General features: G+C 40.4%; 1 long non-coding RNA gene across 1 annotated transcript; it reads right to left on the minus strand.

Moving 5' to 3' along the window:
* Positions 1-6645: 6645 nt before the first annotated feature.
* LOC145510082 (uncharacterized) lies at positions 6646-17774 on the minus strand. The gene is made up of 4 exons (XR_014056663.1): positions 15397-17774; positions 14718-14865; positions 13109-13294; positions 6646-8298 (listed from the first exon to the last, which is right to left on the minus strand). It is a non-coding gene; the product is annotated as an uncharacterized LOC145510082 (long non-coding RNA).
* Between the last annotated feature and the right edge of the window lie 349 nt (positions 17775-18123).

Here is an 18123-nt window from a genome sequence, read left to right on the forward strand (position 1 = left end):
TCTTAGTTTTTTGAATGTCGAGTATTAAGCCAGCTTTTTCACTCTCCTCTTTCACTTTCATCAAGAAGCTCTAGTTTCTCTTCACTTTCTGCCATAATGGGGGTGTTATCTGCATATCTGAGGTTATTGATATTTCTCCTGGCAATCTTGATTCCAGCATGTGCTTCATACAGCCCAGCATTTTGCAGGATGTATTTTACATATAAGTTAAACAAGTAGGGTGACAATATACAGCCTTGACGTACTCCTTTTCCAATTTGGAACCAGTCCGTCCATTGTTCCATGTCCAGTTCTAACTGTTACTTCTTGACCTAGATACTTGTTTCTCAGAAGGCAGGTAAGGTGGTCTGGTATTCTCATCTCTTTAAGAATTTTCACAGTTTGTTGTGATCCACACAGTCAAACGCTTTGGCCTAGTCCATAAAGCAGAAGTAGATATTTTTCTGGAATTCTCTTGCTTTTTCTATGATCCAGCAGATGTTGGCAATTTGATCTCTGGTTTCTCTGCCTTTTCTAAATCCAGCTTGAATAACTGGAAGTTCTCAGTTCACGTACTGTTGAAGCCTTGCTTGGAGAATTTTGAGCATTACTTTACTTTATGGCTCTAAACAATTGTAACCACTAATCCTGATCTCAGACAAATGTTTTATCATCTAAAAAATTATGTAATTTACCTTAAAATGGGATAGTTTCCTGTGTAGATATGTGTGGACACAAAGCATTGTCAACAGACAAATCATTCAATGTGAGAAAAGAAACATTAAAAATCACTGATTTTCCAAGAAAGTTTGGCATTTTCTCTTGTCATGATTTTGGATCAGAATTGGACTAAATGATGGATCAGTCTGGTAGCTGTCAGAGTGGCTACCTAAAAGAGATGCTCAAACATCACTGAAACTGATTAAAACTTGGAATAAAAGCATAGGTCAAGTCTATTAATTCAGGTTGTTCCTCGTGACTCTTTAGATAGCCAGAAAAAAATTCAATTTGGTTTCTTTCCTCTTTCTCTACTTATTTTGAATTGAACTATATTATACCATTTAATGTGTAAGCTTAATTGCCTCGTAAAGAAGATGGGTGCTGGAAAACCTTTCATTTTCTTAGTTTAATCAACATGTCTCTTCTCATTAAAATGACCTTGGATATACTGGATTTATATGAAGTACTGGGTTAAATCATATGGTTTGGAGCAGGAATATGGGATAAGGTTAAACTGCTGTTCATAGTAAACCAAGACAGAGATTGGTGGTGGTTTTAGTGGTGGTGAGTGGAGCTGGCTGGGGTAACACAGGATTGAGACAAGAATTATAGAGACAGAGGGAGGAAAGGGGAGGGGAACACCTGATGGATGGGAGGCCAAGAAGGGAAACTTGGCACGGTGCAAATATAATAGAAAGTTTATAAATGAATGCTGTACACTGTGAAATAGAATCCCTTTCCATGTGACCTGTGTTAACTTTAATAAATTCACCATTACTTATTAATGCTTGTTTGTGAAGAGAATTTTATTTGGTGGTTTAGTCGCTAAGTCGTGTCTGAGTCTTGCGACCTCATGGACTGTAGCCCACCAGGCTCCTCTGTCCATGGGATTTTCCAGGCAAGAATACTGGAGTGGGTTGTCATTTCCTTCTTCAGAGAATCTTCTGGACCCAGGAATCGAACCCAGGTCTCCTGCATTGCTGCTTCTACAAGCAAAGGAGGCTTGGCAGAATGGCGGGGTGGGGGGGGCTTAAAGTCTTGAGCTTCATTAGAATCTGCGTATGTTTGTTGTTCAGTTGCTAAGTTGTGTCCACCTCTTTGTGACCCCACAGACTGCAGAACACCAGGCTCCCCTGTCCTTCACTATCTCCCGGAGTTTGCTCAGATTCATGTCCATTGAGTCAGTGATGCCATCCAACCATCTCATCCTCTGCCATCCTTTTCTCCTTTTGCCCATATGATCCCTTTCCCATTTTTCAGGTTCTGTTCTAGCTATATCAATGCTCTAACTTCAATGAGATTCTACGACTTCCCTGGTAGTTCAGTGGTTAAAAACCCACCTGTCAATGTGGGGGATATGGGTTTGATGAGAACGCCACACAACATATTAGACAGTAGCCCCTGCTCACTGCAGCTAGAGAAAGCCTGCAGCCAGCCACAAAGACCCAGCAGAGATAAAACAACAACAAAAAACAGAGATTCTATAGAACTGGGAATTCAATTTGCATGTGTAATTCCACTACCCACAGATCAGAAATTGGGTTTGATTTTTAGAAATACATTCCCTGTGGCTATTAGAGATAAAAATTTCCTCCAGAACTGTGATTAAAGCTTTTATTTCCTTTATGCAGACTTTAAGCTTGGAATTTGAGACCCTGGGCTCACTATTTTCTTCCCCCATTCCTGCAGCACAACAGCCAAACAACTCCGTTATACTCTTTATTTTTACTAAAATGATCTACAGAAGCAATTACTAGGCTACCCAAAGAGAAGGCTCGGCTTCTATAGGCACTTGATTACAGTTATCTATAGGCTATAATTTGAACAGCACTTGCACAATTGCATTTCATGGATGACGTGTCCTTTTTATCCCTAGAGTGAGGTCATTAATGCCAAAAGTCTAATCAGATCAGAGCACCCAGTCCAGGAAAGTCAAAATCATTTTAGAAAGCTAATGTGAAAGATTCTGTTCCTCTGGAATCATTCTTGGTACCAACTATTCTAGTCAGCCAATAGACAGATTAAAGGATTTTCCACAAAGATTTGACCTTACACAATTGTGGGAGTTCGTTAGTGTCTGTATGGGAGTTTGTTAGTATCAGGGCTTCCCTGGTAGCTCAGCTGGTAGAGAATCCGCCTGCAGTGCAGGAGACCCCAGGTTGATTCCTAGGTTGGGAAGGTCCCCTGGAGAAGAGATAGGCTACCCACTCCAGTATTCTGGCCTGGAGAATGCCACAGACTGTATAGTCCATGGCGTCGCAAGAAGTCAGACACAACTGAGTGACTTTCACTAGTGTCTGTAAGTCTTTGCCTCTGATACTGGGGCTGAAGTCTGAAGGCCGGACAGCCAGGAAGGAAAGATGGATGTAACAGAGGGAAAAGCACAGACAAGCTATGACCCACAGACAAGAATGGGACATAAAAGGATGAACTGAAACACACATTGCCATCTCTGACCATGATGCTATAGATGTCTTGCAAGAGAAGCTATTGCTACTTGCCTTCATCACGGAATGTGACATGTATCTGGCTCAGGAATTGGAGAGACTGAAAGGGGACCAGGAGAAGGTGGTTGCTGTCTTTTCCAGGAAGATGAGCCAGCAGAGAAGCCATAATGTGTGAGTTGCAAAATGGATGGTTTTTTCCTTCTACCCTTCTAATTCTGCACGAGAAGGTTTGAGTCACTGTGTAGAAAATACAGAGAAAAGTAAATTGTGGGAAATGTATTTCAGTTTAGCTGAGCTGACACACTTCAAAGCACTACCACATGTTTATGAGAGAGTGTGGAAATCCTCACTACAATGTGGACAAGTTGGTTTCTCCTTTAAGTTCTATTATTTTTGGTTCACATACTTTGAAGACTCGTTATTATGTGCATACAATTTTAGATCATTTTTTTTAATTGACCCCTTTATCATTACATATTGTCCCTCTTTATAGCCCTATTCCTTTTCTGAAGTCTCTTTTGCTTGGTATTATATGCCTACTCCAGCTATTTTGTGGTGAGTGTTTGCATGGTATAGTTTTTTTCATTCTTTTACTTTTAACCTATCCACATCTCTATACTTAAAGTGGGTTTCATCAAATACCCAGTTTAGTCTTATGTAGCTGTGCCTATAAAGAATATTTTTGCAAGACTTATTACAAAAATTTGCTTTTTGTTTGCCTTATATAATTACATTCTCACTACATGGAGTGCCGCTGTATTAAATTTATGTTTTCAGAAGTCCCAACTAAAATTTAAATATATTTCCTGGGATGAAAGGCACATCAATAAATTTATGACCACTCATCACGTGAGTAGAAGGAAGAATACAGAGAAATAAGAGTCCATGGTGGATAAACTTTGACACCTAGAGTGGATGTGAGAGAGCAGTGGGATATGTGGTATGGTAGAAGGGTTACCTTGTAGGTAAGTGACCACACATGATACAAGATGGATAGAGAAGTGGAGAGAAGGGAGAAGAAAGAAGAAAGATGTAAATGTATAAAAAGCAGCAAGAGCAATGAAAGCGAATAGGTTTAGAGTGAAAGAACTAATTATCAAAAAAGAAAACCCTTTATCTTTATGGGTTTTTCTAAGTGCCAGGACTAGACAGTACCCTCAGTTAATCTCATTTCATATGGGCTAATTAGGGTGTGGAAACTCACAGAGGTTGTCAGAAAGAGAACAGTGGTTGATGTGGCCATGAGTTAACTCAGTGCTCAGACTGTTCTTTTGTAACGTGGAATTTTGACCTGTTACATTTCCAGATCATCTTCAGATTTCTCACTATCAAGAGTGTTACCTCACTGCATAGCCCAACTATGTGGTTACATTTTATTTGTACTTCTGTGCATGGAACCTGCTCTATTTTTGTTGTTGTTGTCATATTCCTTTCATAATCATTCTCTTTTGCTTGGGGGCACATAATGTCTTTTTCCATCACAGTTCACTAATCAAAGCCTTGCTTATATCATAACAATTTAGTTCAGTTCACTCAGTCACGTCTGACTCTTTGCGACTCCAAGGACTGCAACACGCCAGGCTTCCCTGTCCATCACCAACTCCTGGCGCTTGCTCAAACTCATGTCCATCGAGTTGGTGATGCTGTCCATCTCATCCTCTGTCATCCCCTTCTCCTCCTACCTCCAATCTTTCCCAGCATCAGGGTCTTTTCCAGTGAGTCAGTTCTTTGCATCAGATGGCCAAAGTATTCGAGCTTCAACTTCAGCATCAGTTCTTCCAATGAATATTCAGGACTGATTTCCTTTAGAATGGACTGGTTGGATCTCCTTGCAGTCCAAGGGACTCTCAAGAGTTTTCTCTAACACCACAGTTCAAAAGCATCAATTCTTTGGCACTCAGTTTTCTTCATGGTCCAACTCTCACATCCATACATGACTACTGGAAAAACCATAGCTTTGACTAGATGGAGTTTTGTTGGCAAAGTAATGTCTCTGCTTTTTAATATGCTATCTAGGTTGGTCATAGCTTTTCTTCCCAGGAGCAAGCATCTTTTAATTTCATGGCTGCAGTCACCATCTGCACTGATTTTAGAGCCCAAGAAAATAAAGTCGGTCACTGTTTCCATTGTTTCCCCATATATTTGCCATGAAGTGATGGGACCAGATACCATGATCTTAGTATTTTAAATGTTGAGTTTTAAGACAGCTTTTTCACTCTCCTCTTTCACTTTCATCAAGAGGTTCTTCAGTTCCTCTTCGCTTTCTGCCATAAGGGTGGTGTCATCTGCGTATCTAAGGTTACAGATATTTCTCCCAGCAATCCTGATTCTAGCTTGTGCTTCATCTAACCTAGCATTTCGCATGATGTACTCTGCGTATAAGTTAAATAAATAGGATGACAATATACAGCCTTGACGTACTCCTTTCCCAATTTGGAACCAGTCCATTGTTCCATGTCTGGTTCTAACTGTTGCTTCTTGACCAGTATACTGGTTTCTCAGGAGGCAGGTAAGATGGTCTGGTATTCCCATCTCTTTAAGAATTTTCCAGTTTCCATGTCATAATAATTAAGCTACATTTACTCTTGGGCACAGAGTGACTCCATAAATGTCAAAATCCTATTTGACTTTGAATGGTTTTACCCTAATTAAAGGCTTTCTCAGCAAATAGAAAATAATACCTTCATATAACAGCAAAGAAATACAGAGGCACAATGTCACTTGGATTCCAGATAGACCAGAAACATATGCCCTGAGGGGAATCATCGACTATGTTAACAAGGGAAGATGCATTTTATACCATCGGCTCTTTATGCATACCTTTCACATATGCCACCACTATACAGTTGAGGCTGCTGGGGGACAACAGATTGACAGAATAAGGCCGCCTTTCTTTGGCAGAGCACCTCACCAATTACAAGGAATTCTTGTTGTATGTTCACTCATTTGATCATTCCATTGTTGTGAGGAAGGCAAGGAATGACTACTGAGTTTTTAGCGGGTGAAGTTCATGCTAAGTGAGTGACTTGCCCAGGGTCACACCAGTGGCAACTGACTGAGGCCGAATACCAGGCTCTTGCTCCTTAACTAGTATCTTTGTGGATTGATTTTGGGTGGAAAAAGACGAATCTGACAGAACTATCTGCTTACATGAGACTGAGAGCTTGGAAAACTGCCAAAGATCACCCTGTAAATAAATCAAAGCCAGAATTTTACTTTTGCTTTAGTTACTAATTTTTTATAGCATAGATCCATTTTCAGTTGTTTTCTTAAGCCAAGTAAATGTCAAAAGATAATCAACATTCACCCACTCAATTCCCTGAGCTGCTGCCAAACTCCATGGCATATAATACAAACAATTTGGTCTGACTCACTTTTATAGGCCTGGAAGATCCTTGTATTTATCTCTGCTCACTTACATTTTACTAGTTCTTTCAGACCTATTTCAAAGATCATTTCTTCCATGAAACCTCAGATCTTCTGCAAACAGATGTGAATGTTTTTTTCTTTTGAACTGCCACTGTACTTTACTTGTGTTCATGTTGTTGTTGTTTAGTCACTAAGTCATATCATGACTATCATATCATGTCATATCAAGTCATATCATATCATGTCTTCTTTGTGACTCCATGGACTGCAGCACGCCAGGCTCCACTGTCCATGGGATTTCCCAGACATGAACACTGGAGTGGGTTGCCATTTTCTTCTCCAGGGGATCTTCCCGACCCAGGGATGGAACTCACATCTCCTGCTTGGCAGGTGGATTCTTTACCCTGAGCCAACTGGGATGTATTATTTCTCAAACTTACTTTCTCTGAGCTGTTGAATTAATTAAACAAGGAGGCCATTAGATGGAGGGGGCTCTATGTCATGGCAGCCTGTGAAACTAAACCAATATCTCAGCCTGGAAATGCCTCAAGGTTATGAAATCAAAATGCTAAGGACAACCAATCACAGATAGCCAGCTAGGCTTTAAACTATGCTTAATGTAATCATTTCCTTTCTTTGCTTCTGCAGTTTTTCTGAAAGTCCTTCCTATGGCTCCCAATGGCAGAGAGCTGCTAATCATTTCTGGTTGGGTGCTATCTGATTCAAATACACTTTTGCTCATATAGTATTATAAATATAATGGATAAACAATAAGTTCTCTATACTATACTATACTGTATACTGTTCTCTATACTATACTGTATAGTATACTATAATGAAAAATAATACATATATACGTATAACTGGATCACTTTGCAATATAGCAAAAATTAACACAACACTGTAAATCAACTATACTACAAAAATTAAATTAAGAAAAGATTTTTGCTCAAATATACCCTTAAGTTTAAAAATTTCCTCAGTTTACCTTTTAAAAGTGCTTTCTCATTAAACATATGAAAAGGGGAAAAGAGAAATCATAAGTTAAGCCAAATCAAGAAGAAGATAAGATTTCTTGTATGAGTCCCATATTTCAGAAGTGTGTATTGAGCACTTATAATGCACAAGGTATTATAGATTCTTTGAATATATCAGTAAAAATGAAATTCCTGCCCCATAGCAAGGCTGGGGTTAATAAAACATTCATTTCATTGAACTCTGAACTTTACTGCAGTTTACCATTTGTACTGCTCTTTCATGAATGCCTTTTACCGTTTGTAAGTTACACAATATGTATGTGTGCTCACTGAAAAAAATTTAAGCCCTGTAAAAACAAGAATTGTATTTTACTTACCTTTCATCACATTTAGAACCTGATTTAAGTGACTGTATATAAATGGACATTCAAATGACTGTTGATTCAAATCTGACTATTTCAATGTGATAAGGATTGTAAGCTCTGGTGAATCGATACAGGGCTAAAGTAGGTGATGTAAAGGAGAGAACTGGCTGGAGGCGGCAAAGTTATAAAAGGCTTGCTTCAACTAAACAGGGAGGCTGGCACTGAGCTCCAAATGCTTATAGCGTTTTAGGAATGCTGCCTTCAGAGAGGGTAAAGGCAGGATCTGTGAAGGTGCACTTATCTGAATTGTAACGCTTTGCATTCCAGCTCCCAGATAACTAGATAGAAGACTCTAGAAAAGGTCTTACCTTTCTGTGTTTCAGCTACAATATTTCATCACTGAGATGTTTCATGATTAAGTGCCATCATTTCTTGGAACACCTGTAATGCAATAACAACAATGCCTAGAATGTACCCGTGTAAGTCTCGCAGTTGTGTCCAACTTTTTGTGACCCCATGGACTGTACAGTCCATGGGCTTCTCCAGGCCAGAAAACTGGAGTGGGTAGCCTTTCCCTTCTCCAGGGTATCTTTCCAACCCAGGGATCGAACCCAGGTCTCCCACATTGCAGGCAGATTCTTTACCAGCTGAGCCACAAGGGAAGCCCATGAATACTGGAGTGGGTAGCCTATCCCTTCCCCAGCGGGTCTTCTCGACCCAGGAATCAAACTGGGGTCTCCTGCATTGCAGGCAGATTCTTTACCAACTGAGCTATCAGGGAAGCCCAGAACGTACCAAGGGTCAACTAAAATTGGCAATTTCTAATTTTTCAATAGAAGTTATAAAACCACACACTGATGTGAAATCCTAATGTTCATAACTGATAACTTCATCAAAATTCTAACTATAGCTGTGCATTTTAAAAATATTAAAAGCAGACATAGGGCCACCAGTTTTCAATCTTTGTGAAACTTCTATTTTAGTGTCAATGTTACATAATTATTCAATCAGTTAATTAAGTACTGGAGCTACTGCAGTGAATAAAATTCTTCGCTCCTGTGGCTCATTCATTCTGGTGGTGGTGGTGGCATGCAGGAGTGAGGGAGAAACAGGTAGAATGACAGTCAATAAAGAAAAACAAAATATGTTCGGGAGTGATAAGTTCTATGGAGAAAATTCATTTGGGAAAGGGAGAGAGATACCTGGAGTAGGATTAGGGGAAAGTAGATTCTTAGGCAAATGGGTAGAGGATGACTCTGAAAAAGCAAGGAACTGGAGCAGAGAATTGAAATAAATGAGTGGAAGAGCCACGAGGTCATCTAAGAGCTCTTCCAGTGAAAGACAGTAAATGCAGCAGCCCTGCACTGGGAACACAGTTGGTGTCTTCAAGGAGTACCTAAGAGTACAGTGTGACCGGAGTCTAAAGGGAAAAAGGGAGATGAGGTCAGAGAGATTGTGGGAGCCAGAGCATGTGAAACTTTTAGGTCACAGCATGGACTTGAGCTTTTATTCTGAATAAGACAGGTGGCTTAAGCAATTCAGGCTGCTATAACAGAATATCATAGACTGGATGGCTTACAAACAACAAAGATTCAATTTTTAAGAGTTCTGGAAGCTGCAGCTTTGAGATCAGGGTGCCCGCATTGTTGGGGTCTGCTGACAGCCCTCTGAAAGGGGGCAGAAGGCCATTATCCTCACATGACAAAAAGTGTAAGAGAGATTTCTGGGATCTCTTTTTTAAGACCAACAATCTCATTCACGAGGGCTCCACCCTCATGACCTAATCACCTTCTGGAGGTCTCATCTCCTAATAGCATCCCTTTGGGGGTTAGGATTCAATATACAGGTTTTGTAAACTTTCAGTTTACAACAACAAAAAGCATTGAAAGATTTTAAGCAGAAGAGTGACATGATTAAGTTATAATTTTCAAAGGCCTCTCTAACTGTTACGTTGAGTTTCTCTGGTGGCTCAGTTAAAAAAAAAAACAACACAACGCCTGTTAAAGCAGAAGACACAAGTTGGATCCCTGGGTCAGGAAGACCCCCTGAAGAAGGAAACGGCAACCTACTCCAGTATTCTTGCCTGGGGAATCCCATGGATAGAGGAACTACAGTCTATGGGGTCACAAAAAGAGTGAGACATGACTTGATGACTAAATACCAACAACAAAGCTAGCTGTTATGTTAAGACGAGACTGGGAGGCAGGAATGCAGAGAGAGCAGTTAAGAGGTTACTGTAATAATCCAAAAGAGCTTATGGCAAAAGTGAATTGGCGATTTAGACCTCTGACTGGTGAGACTGAGTAGTTAGTTGTATATATAAATTTGGACTTGTGAGACTAGCTCAGGCAATGGAGTATCTGGAATTACCAGTGACGGGATCTAAATTATGGTGTTGAGTGAGGTCACTACAGAAATGAGGGTTGATGAGAAGATGTGAGGATAGAGCCCTGGGATGCTCTCTCTACATGTAGAGGATGAGAAATTGAAGACAATCCAGCAAAGGCAAATAAAAAGGAGTCATTCAAGCATCATGACAGAGTAAATAATCTGGAGGCCAAATTTTGGAAATGTTTTTAGGAGGATCCGTCAGGCAAATGCTCTCAACAAACTGAGTAGTTGAGGATTGCAACTGACCTTTGGGCTTGGCAACGTCTTGGCAACGGCAATTTTAGTAGATTCATGGAAATAAAAGTATGAATAGAATGAGTTCAAGAGAGAATAACAGGAGAGAAAGTTGAAAACATGACTTTGAGACTTCTTTCAAATGTATTGTAATTCATTTGAAATGCTTTTCAAATTTATTGTAGAGAAAACTGAGGCAGTAGCTGGAGAGAAATATAGGGTGATGATGTTATTTTTTGCTGCTGTTGTTTTTGACTGGTTTTAAAAGATGCAGGATATTTTAACATTTTTATCTGTTGAGAGGAATCATCTAGTAGAAAGAGAGGCTTTGCCAGTGCAAGAAAGAGAACAGTCAGGGTTTGTAGGAGGTAAATTTTTGGTGCATGGTTTGGTAAGTTTTAACACATTTATAGAGCTGTGTATCTGTCACCAGAATTACTATTCCACTTGAAAAGCTCCTTCAGGCTGCCCCTTTTTAGTCATGCATTCAAACCACCCCAACTCTTGGCTACAGTTGATCTTTGCTCCATGGCCATGCTTTTGCCTTTTTTCAAATACATTTTACTCAGTGTTTCCCACAAGGTTTCTACCACTTCAGGGGAATTCCAGAAACCTCTTACTTACTGTCTGGTGAAGGTGGTAATATTAACCACTTCCTGGTGGACAGGTCCTGAGAGGAACTGTGTTGAAATAAAGGAACTTAATCTGATGATTCACCCTCCGTGGGCACAAGCATATGTGGCAAGATGAAGTGGGAAGAATCAAATATTCATACTCATTTCTATCTCTTTCCCTAGGTTATCTCTTCCATCTCCTGTTGTGATAGGAATCTCAAACTGCATTGACAGATGTGGAGACTTCCACAGAGATCAAGGGGTCCTGGTCTAAATTATATCATTCAAAGATGCTGCTCTTATCACAAAACAGGACAGACTCAAAACGGGTATAAGAGATCAAACTGATTGTCTTCCTGCCTTGAAATAATACTAAAAATTCAAGCTCTATGAGGACCAAGCTTGGAGGCTGAGCTGGTGACCGTCTTCAGAGGTCATCTGGCCAAAGGAAAGTCATAGATGCAGGAGAAACACATGATAGAGAGGTATGTGGACCTTCAAGAGGGAGCTGATGGCTAGAAACTCCAGTCCACTGTGCGGGTGACCTTACCTGCAGGAGCCAGCACCCCATAGCATCGGTGCTACAGAACAACAAGGGGGGAAGGTAGCTTTCCCTCCCGCCATGGGTGTGTGTGCTCAATTATCCAAACAGGCTTGTCCTTCTTAGAATTGCACCCCTTTCCATAAGTACATTTAGATTTAAATGAGATATTTAGGTAATAAAATTAAGAATTAAAATTTGGGCTTGGTTGAATTAGTAATCTTGATAAATGATTTTAAACTGAATTTACTTCAATACTATTTTTCTGGAGGCAGGTTGGGCATTACTTTTCTTCTCACTCAAGTTGGTGACTGTAGAACTGAAACCTCTTATGCATGTCTAGGGTCGGACAGATTGACTTTGAAGCCCAGAAACCAGCTTTTGAGCCAGTTATGGCTGGACTGCCAACCTCGGACTCACACAAAAATCTTGCTGATGAATGAGACCTGGGTACCTCCTTATCCCTGATGGCTGAGGCTTCCTTCAGTTGAAAATCGTGTTACTAAGATTTTGTCTAAAATGCAGTACCAGTTTCAGCTCAATGCTTTAATCATAAACTATCTATTGAATCATGATCAGTTTTAAAATATCTTAAGGGTTAAACTATTTATGAATTTTGTTTTCCTGAGGAGAGGGTAGAGCTGAGGGAAGGTGCCAGGGCAAAGAGATGACTTAACAGCTCTATGTCTGCCTCTTTGTACCAGAGAGAAATGCTACCAAGTGGAGCGGAGCGTCCTGGGAGCCTGGAGTGAGTGTTCCGCATCTCCCAGCGCAGCCCAGGAGTCTCATGGGCCCCCACACCCCGAGCCCTAGCTTTGAAAAGACTTTACCCAGGACCCTGCACTCTTCAAGTTCTTTTCCCAAGCTTAAGAAGGAAAGAATCACCCGGGGGAGCCTGTTAGACATGAAGTTTCCGGTTTAGCTGTCCTGTGTTCCTGCATTTTTAACAAGCATGAACCCCAGTTTGAGTAAAGACACCACAGAGGACTTGGTTAATGAGTTCCGGCTGCGCAGCTTGAACCGCACGCAGTCTGAAGCCTTCGCAGTAAGGGACCCCAATTACTGTCACTTCCCTGCGCTGATGCACACTCAACGGGCTCTGCAGGCCCCGGGCTCGCCACTCCAGGGCTGAGTCAGCAGTTAAGCACTCCAATTCTTTGGAAATTCTCCACTCGCTCGTGTGGATTTCTGTTTCAACACCAAAGAACGAGCGTCCTCAACCCGCCCCGGCAGGAGTTTCACATCCTGGTGCTCACCTGCCATCTGGTGGTGAGAAACGAAAACCAGGATACAGGGAAAGTTTTCTCTTTTTTTCTGCTTTTTCTCCATGGTTAACAACTCAGAGTGTTTGGTCAGTGTAAAATGTAAAAGGTGCGTTTTTTGTTTTTTGAATGTATAAAGATGGGGAAAGTGCATGAACAAATGCTGCTGCCAGACTGTGCCTTGGTGCCTTACCTGGCAAGCACCTTACCTGAAGAGTGGGTGTTTGAGGGATTCATCTCAGGGCAGGAGGTCATGTTCTCCTCAGAGTAGCTCTGACGTCAGCTTCTCTGGTACTAGGCTCCTATCCCAACTCTAGAGGAGTTGGGGCATCCTGGGGCTGGCAGTGAATTTAGGGATGAGCCAAGGCAAGGTTGGATCTATCAGGTCCTGTACTCTGGAAAGTTGTGATAGGAAAAAGACATTCTATCAATCTTATATACTGGTAAAGAGTCATTAATCCATGAGAATTCTTAATAGTGGGATCCAGGGTTTACTTTTTATCTTACAAAGAAGGCTTGTGAATCTAACCTGACAAAACAATGCACCTTTATGACATTCAGGTTTACCGGCCTTCTGGGCACAACTGTGTTTGCACTTACTTAAATTGTGCATTTTCTAGATTGACTCGTGAGACTGGGGCTGGAAAAGAACGTGGCTGTATGAATGGCTGTGGGTGGAGGAGAGTTCAACTTCTCCTGTTTTCGTCAACAGGTGGTGTGTACCAAACTCCCATTACAGTCATGAGAAAATAAAATCTAGAGTGAAAAGAACAACCAAACGAGGTTTAGAAGATCTGAGCTCTCGACTCCATTTTTCTTTCTGACAATTCTTTTAATGACCTTAAGTCTCCATTTCTTCTCTTGTAAAATGCAGGTTTTACACTTATCTTACAAGATTATCATTGAGATGAATGAGATTCCGGAGGCAGAAGGGTTTTGAAATTATGAAATGTAGAATGTATGATTGTATCCATTGATTTATATGATATGAAGGCCAATAAAGGCCAGAAGGAAAGTTTCAGGTGTGTGGGTAGCATGAGACACTGATGTCCATGGGTGTCCACTGGGAATCTTTCTGAATAACTAAAAAAAAAGGCCCTAAAAGTTGTGCCTCTATGTGTTGATGATGATACAATTTTTAAAAAATTTGCTATGTTTAGGTTCATGAAAGACATTTGTGACTATTACATTTAAAAAATGGCAAAACAATGGCAGTAGGAGCAGTAAAATTACTTTTATCTATAAAGGGTTGATTCTAAATGTTTTGGCTTTTAAATAATATAGTTTTAGAAAGAGTCTTAGTTAACTGCTCTTTTGTTCATACTTGCTGATAAAGTTTTGAATCTAGCCTAGCCATTGTTTTATTATTCAGATAATTATACAGTGTTTTACCAAGCTTGAAGCTAATTCAAATGTGAGAGATTTTAACACTTATTTCTTAATTGTGAAAAATGAACAGGTTTAATGAGCAAGTTTAATTTTAATGACAAATTCCTCTTTGTCAGGAATTTGAAAACAGTGGTATAGAATAAGTAAAACTGTGAGTCATGAATCTCATTTCTTCTGGCTCAGAAAATCTAGTTAGGGAGCATTTTATATTAAAAAAAAGCATTTCCTTCTTTATAAGATATTTTTAATTTCAAAAACTTTTGAAGGAGAGTATTTTGTATTTGGTTTTGATATACCTATGGATGCATATAGAATGAATACACACACACACACACACACACACAGTTGTCCTTGTACCCTATCTCTGTATTCTTAGCATCTTTTCAATAGGTTTAAGGCATTTAAAAAGCAGAACACTGTGTGAGATACCTTAGATTTGAGGCAGTGAGGAAGCTGAAGCACAGGATGGACGGTGAAATGGAGCCATGAATGAGGACGGGACAGGAAAAGCACACGAGGAAGTCCTCATACTTTTTAAGGAGAGAGGCCCAGTTTGGTCCTGAATTTTTCCAGCAGCCTGCACAGAGGGAAATTTGATCAGGTACATGAGTCACCGTGTCCATAAAATGAGAGCAGAACAACTGCTCTGGCAGAAAGCTGTGTTCAGTCTCTGAAGTTGCTCACTTCGGTGGAATATTCTCACCTCAAGTTGGGCAAGAGCCTGGACTAAGTGATTATTTGGAAGAAACCAAAAAAGTTATCTTTCCTCTGAAAAAGCACAATCTATGTGCCTTTGTCAGTGTGTAAGTAGAAATCCAGAGGGGTTGAGATTTAATAGCCCTATATAATGACAGTTTTAAAAATGATTTCTCATAGATGATAAAATTATTTTTCAATTACATGAGGGGAGAATGAAAAATTGGTAAGAAACAATAGATATAGGAAAAAGAGGAATTAAAAATAAAGACACACTCAATACAGAGAGCTAAAAAAGCAGACATTCAGGCCATACTGTATCTGAAATAAGCAGAAAATTATTTAATATTCCTGGCATGTGAAGCAACTGGAGGAGGTTTAGGAAAGGGGTGATCTCTGAAAACACTTCTACCTTTGGCTTTAGCGTAATCATGTACAGTATGCAGATCCAGGACTTCATGCCGAGGGTCGCAGCTCTGCCTTCAGATGTCAGGATGACTTTAGGTCAGTCGTATTTCTTTTCTCGTAAGATGAGATGGTAGTTGCAAGACAGAAGACAGGAGCTGTCGGCCATCCCATCACACTGATGATAACTGCAGAGGCAAAGTCAGGCTGCCACCTGTAAAATGCCCCTTTGGTAAAATGCTTTTTCATGGGCTAAGGGCAGGCATGATAAATGTCACCACCAGGTGGCAGGAGTGCACCCTGGATAAACGGAGTGGTCATGCACCCTTCTGTCTTCCAACCACAAACTCTCCGCTAGGTGACAGCAACAAGAATATAATTGGAACAGTCATTAATGGGTTATATTAAAAAAATTAATTCTTCTTTTAAATCTAAGAGCAGAACTTTAAAAAAGTATCCACAGTTGGAATTTTTTTCTCTAGAAATTACCATTTGCTTTTAGACCTCCCATACACTAACCTAATACACAAAATCAAAACAAAATGCCCAAAACTTCTTTGGGGGGCAAGCGGCAGTGCACATTCTAAAGAACCTGGGAAAGACTACTATTTGAAACCATTATTACTTAAGAGTTTACAGCTCCCAGTCTTTCTTATCCCAATTTTAAAAATTTAAAATAAGTGATTAAAATAGTTACTCCTTTGAAGATAATTATAGTTATTGTTCACTGACCACTAATGTGCTAAGGGTTGTATTTAGATGCTTTTAAAGCATTAGTGTATTGAATCTGGATTTGAGCTTTTTAAGAAAGCCCAGGTTTGAACTTCAGCTTATTTAGGGACATGATCTCTGCATTTTCCACAATCTTATTATGCTTTTTCTGCTTGAGCCATTTTCAAAACCCTACTGAAGGAGAAACTGGAACTACCCTCATAGCATGATTTTTAGTGCATACATGGGTGTATTGTCTCTACTTAAGACTTTCCCTCTCACGTAGAGACAAAACGTTAACCCGATGAGGGACGATAATATATTTTGATTCTTCAGTTACACAGAAGGCTGAAAATGAAGACTGGTTGGGGAGCAACAGCAAAGTAAAAACTCATTTAAGCTGAAAGAGAAATGACTGGACAGAATGGTAGACGAGAATAGGAGGGCCAGAGAAGAACGACAAGAAGACGAGGTGAAGGGGCCAGGGGCTCAGGTGGGCAGCTTCATACTTCCATGCTTACCTCTGCTTCGTGCCTTTAGAGAGCCTTACCTGTCTGCGGCCCTGGCCAGCCCAATGTAACCTGCCATGGTACAGATGCTTTCCATGGGAAGCAGATATCTGAACATGTTTGAAACCCTTAGAGGCAAACACTGGACAGTCAAGCTTTGAAAGCAGAGTAATAGTAAGTGGTTGTCTATAAGCCAGTTGGGGCGGGGGCGCTTGCCGTCAGGAAGCCCCCAGACCTTCGCTGCTTCTTGATTCAGTTCTAAATGGGACTGGAACCTATCATAAAGGAGAGAAGGAATAAGAAGTAAAGGAGAAACATGCCTAAGACAATTTTTACACACAATGATTTTACCGCAGTCATACAGTACTTTAATATTCAAGTACTTTGTTCAATGCTCAAGTATCTTTAAGAAAAATAACAAGAAAATTATATGGCAACCCCAAGAGTGAAATCTGACTAATGGGAAGAAGAAAAATCCCTTTTTTTGTTTCTGCCCAAGACAGTCTGGGGGTGGGGAGGAGTCTTGTAAGAGGAGAAAGGAACATGGATGGGGGACTTAGGGAAGGGTGTCCTAGCAGGGAGGAAAGAGCAGTGACCTGCTTCTCTTTCTGTGCCCTGAGCCCTTACCCAGGCACCTGCACACAATAAAGGTGGCCTCAGGTGCTGTTAACCTAAATTAGTTGAAACAACCATATAGCCAACAACTTACCAGGGGCTAAGCGTTACTCTTAAGGCAAGCCCTACTGGGCAGGTGAGATCATCCTTTCTTGGAGAGAAGGACTTGCTAGAGGTGCAAGATTTAGCAAAAGGCACAATCAGGATGCAAGTTCTGTTCTTTTAGCAGCATCCTTTCTGATTTTTTAGGGCCAGCATGCTAAATCCTGGAGTTACGTCCTGACTGCTACCAGGGATCACACTGGCCAATGTGGATCAATCAGTAAGCACAGCTGGATCTAAATGCGATTAATTATATAACTGTGGCCTGTCCAAGTTTAGGTCTATTAAAATCACAACATGAGACTGGGGTATTATAAAGGATTGCTGGGAAAATAAAAATGTTGGAATATTCCCCAGCCCCCCCTTTTTTTCTGGCTTAAACAAGAATAAAGATAAAACAGCACGAATTCAACCCAACAGGCCACACAACCAGAAGTTTTTATCCTATACACCTGGCAGTTGGCCACAAAATGATCTGCTCAACTTCTCCAGTGATGACAGGAGGGTGGTAATAGTGTTTTCAAAATAAGGTGAATATAGTGTAAACATTAAGACAAAGCTGCTGACGATTGTTGGTGCTGTTTGATTCTCTATTAAAATGTTTAATTTTGGTTGTCTTAACACACACGTAATACTTTTTAGAGGTTATGATCCCTAGAATTCCTGCTGCCCAAAGGCCTAGGCTCAGGTTGGGGATTCTTATAAAGGTTTCACAGAACAAAGGAGAGAAAGCCAGCATTATCTCAAACTAAGTTTGTATTCTCCAAGATAATTACATGTAACTAAACCATCAACAA

Source organism: Giraffa tippelskirchi, chromosome 6 (assembly GCF_054371585.1).
Source record: "Giraffa tippelskirchi isolate mGirTip1 chromosome 6, T2T-mGirTip1v1.2.pri, whole genome shotgun sequence".
NCBI classification, from domain to species: Eukaryota; Metazoa; Chordata; class Mammalia; order Artiodactyla; family Giraffidae; genus Giraffa; species Giraffa tippelskirchi.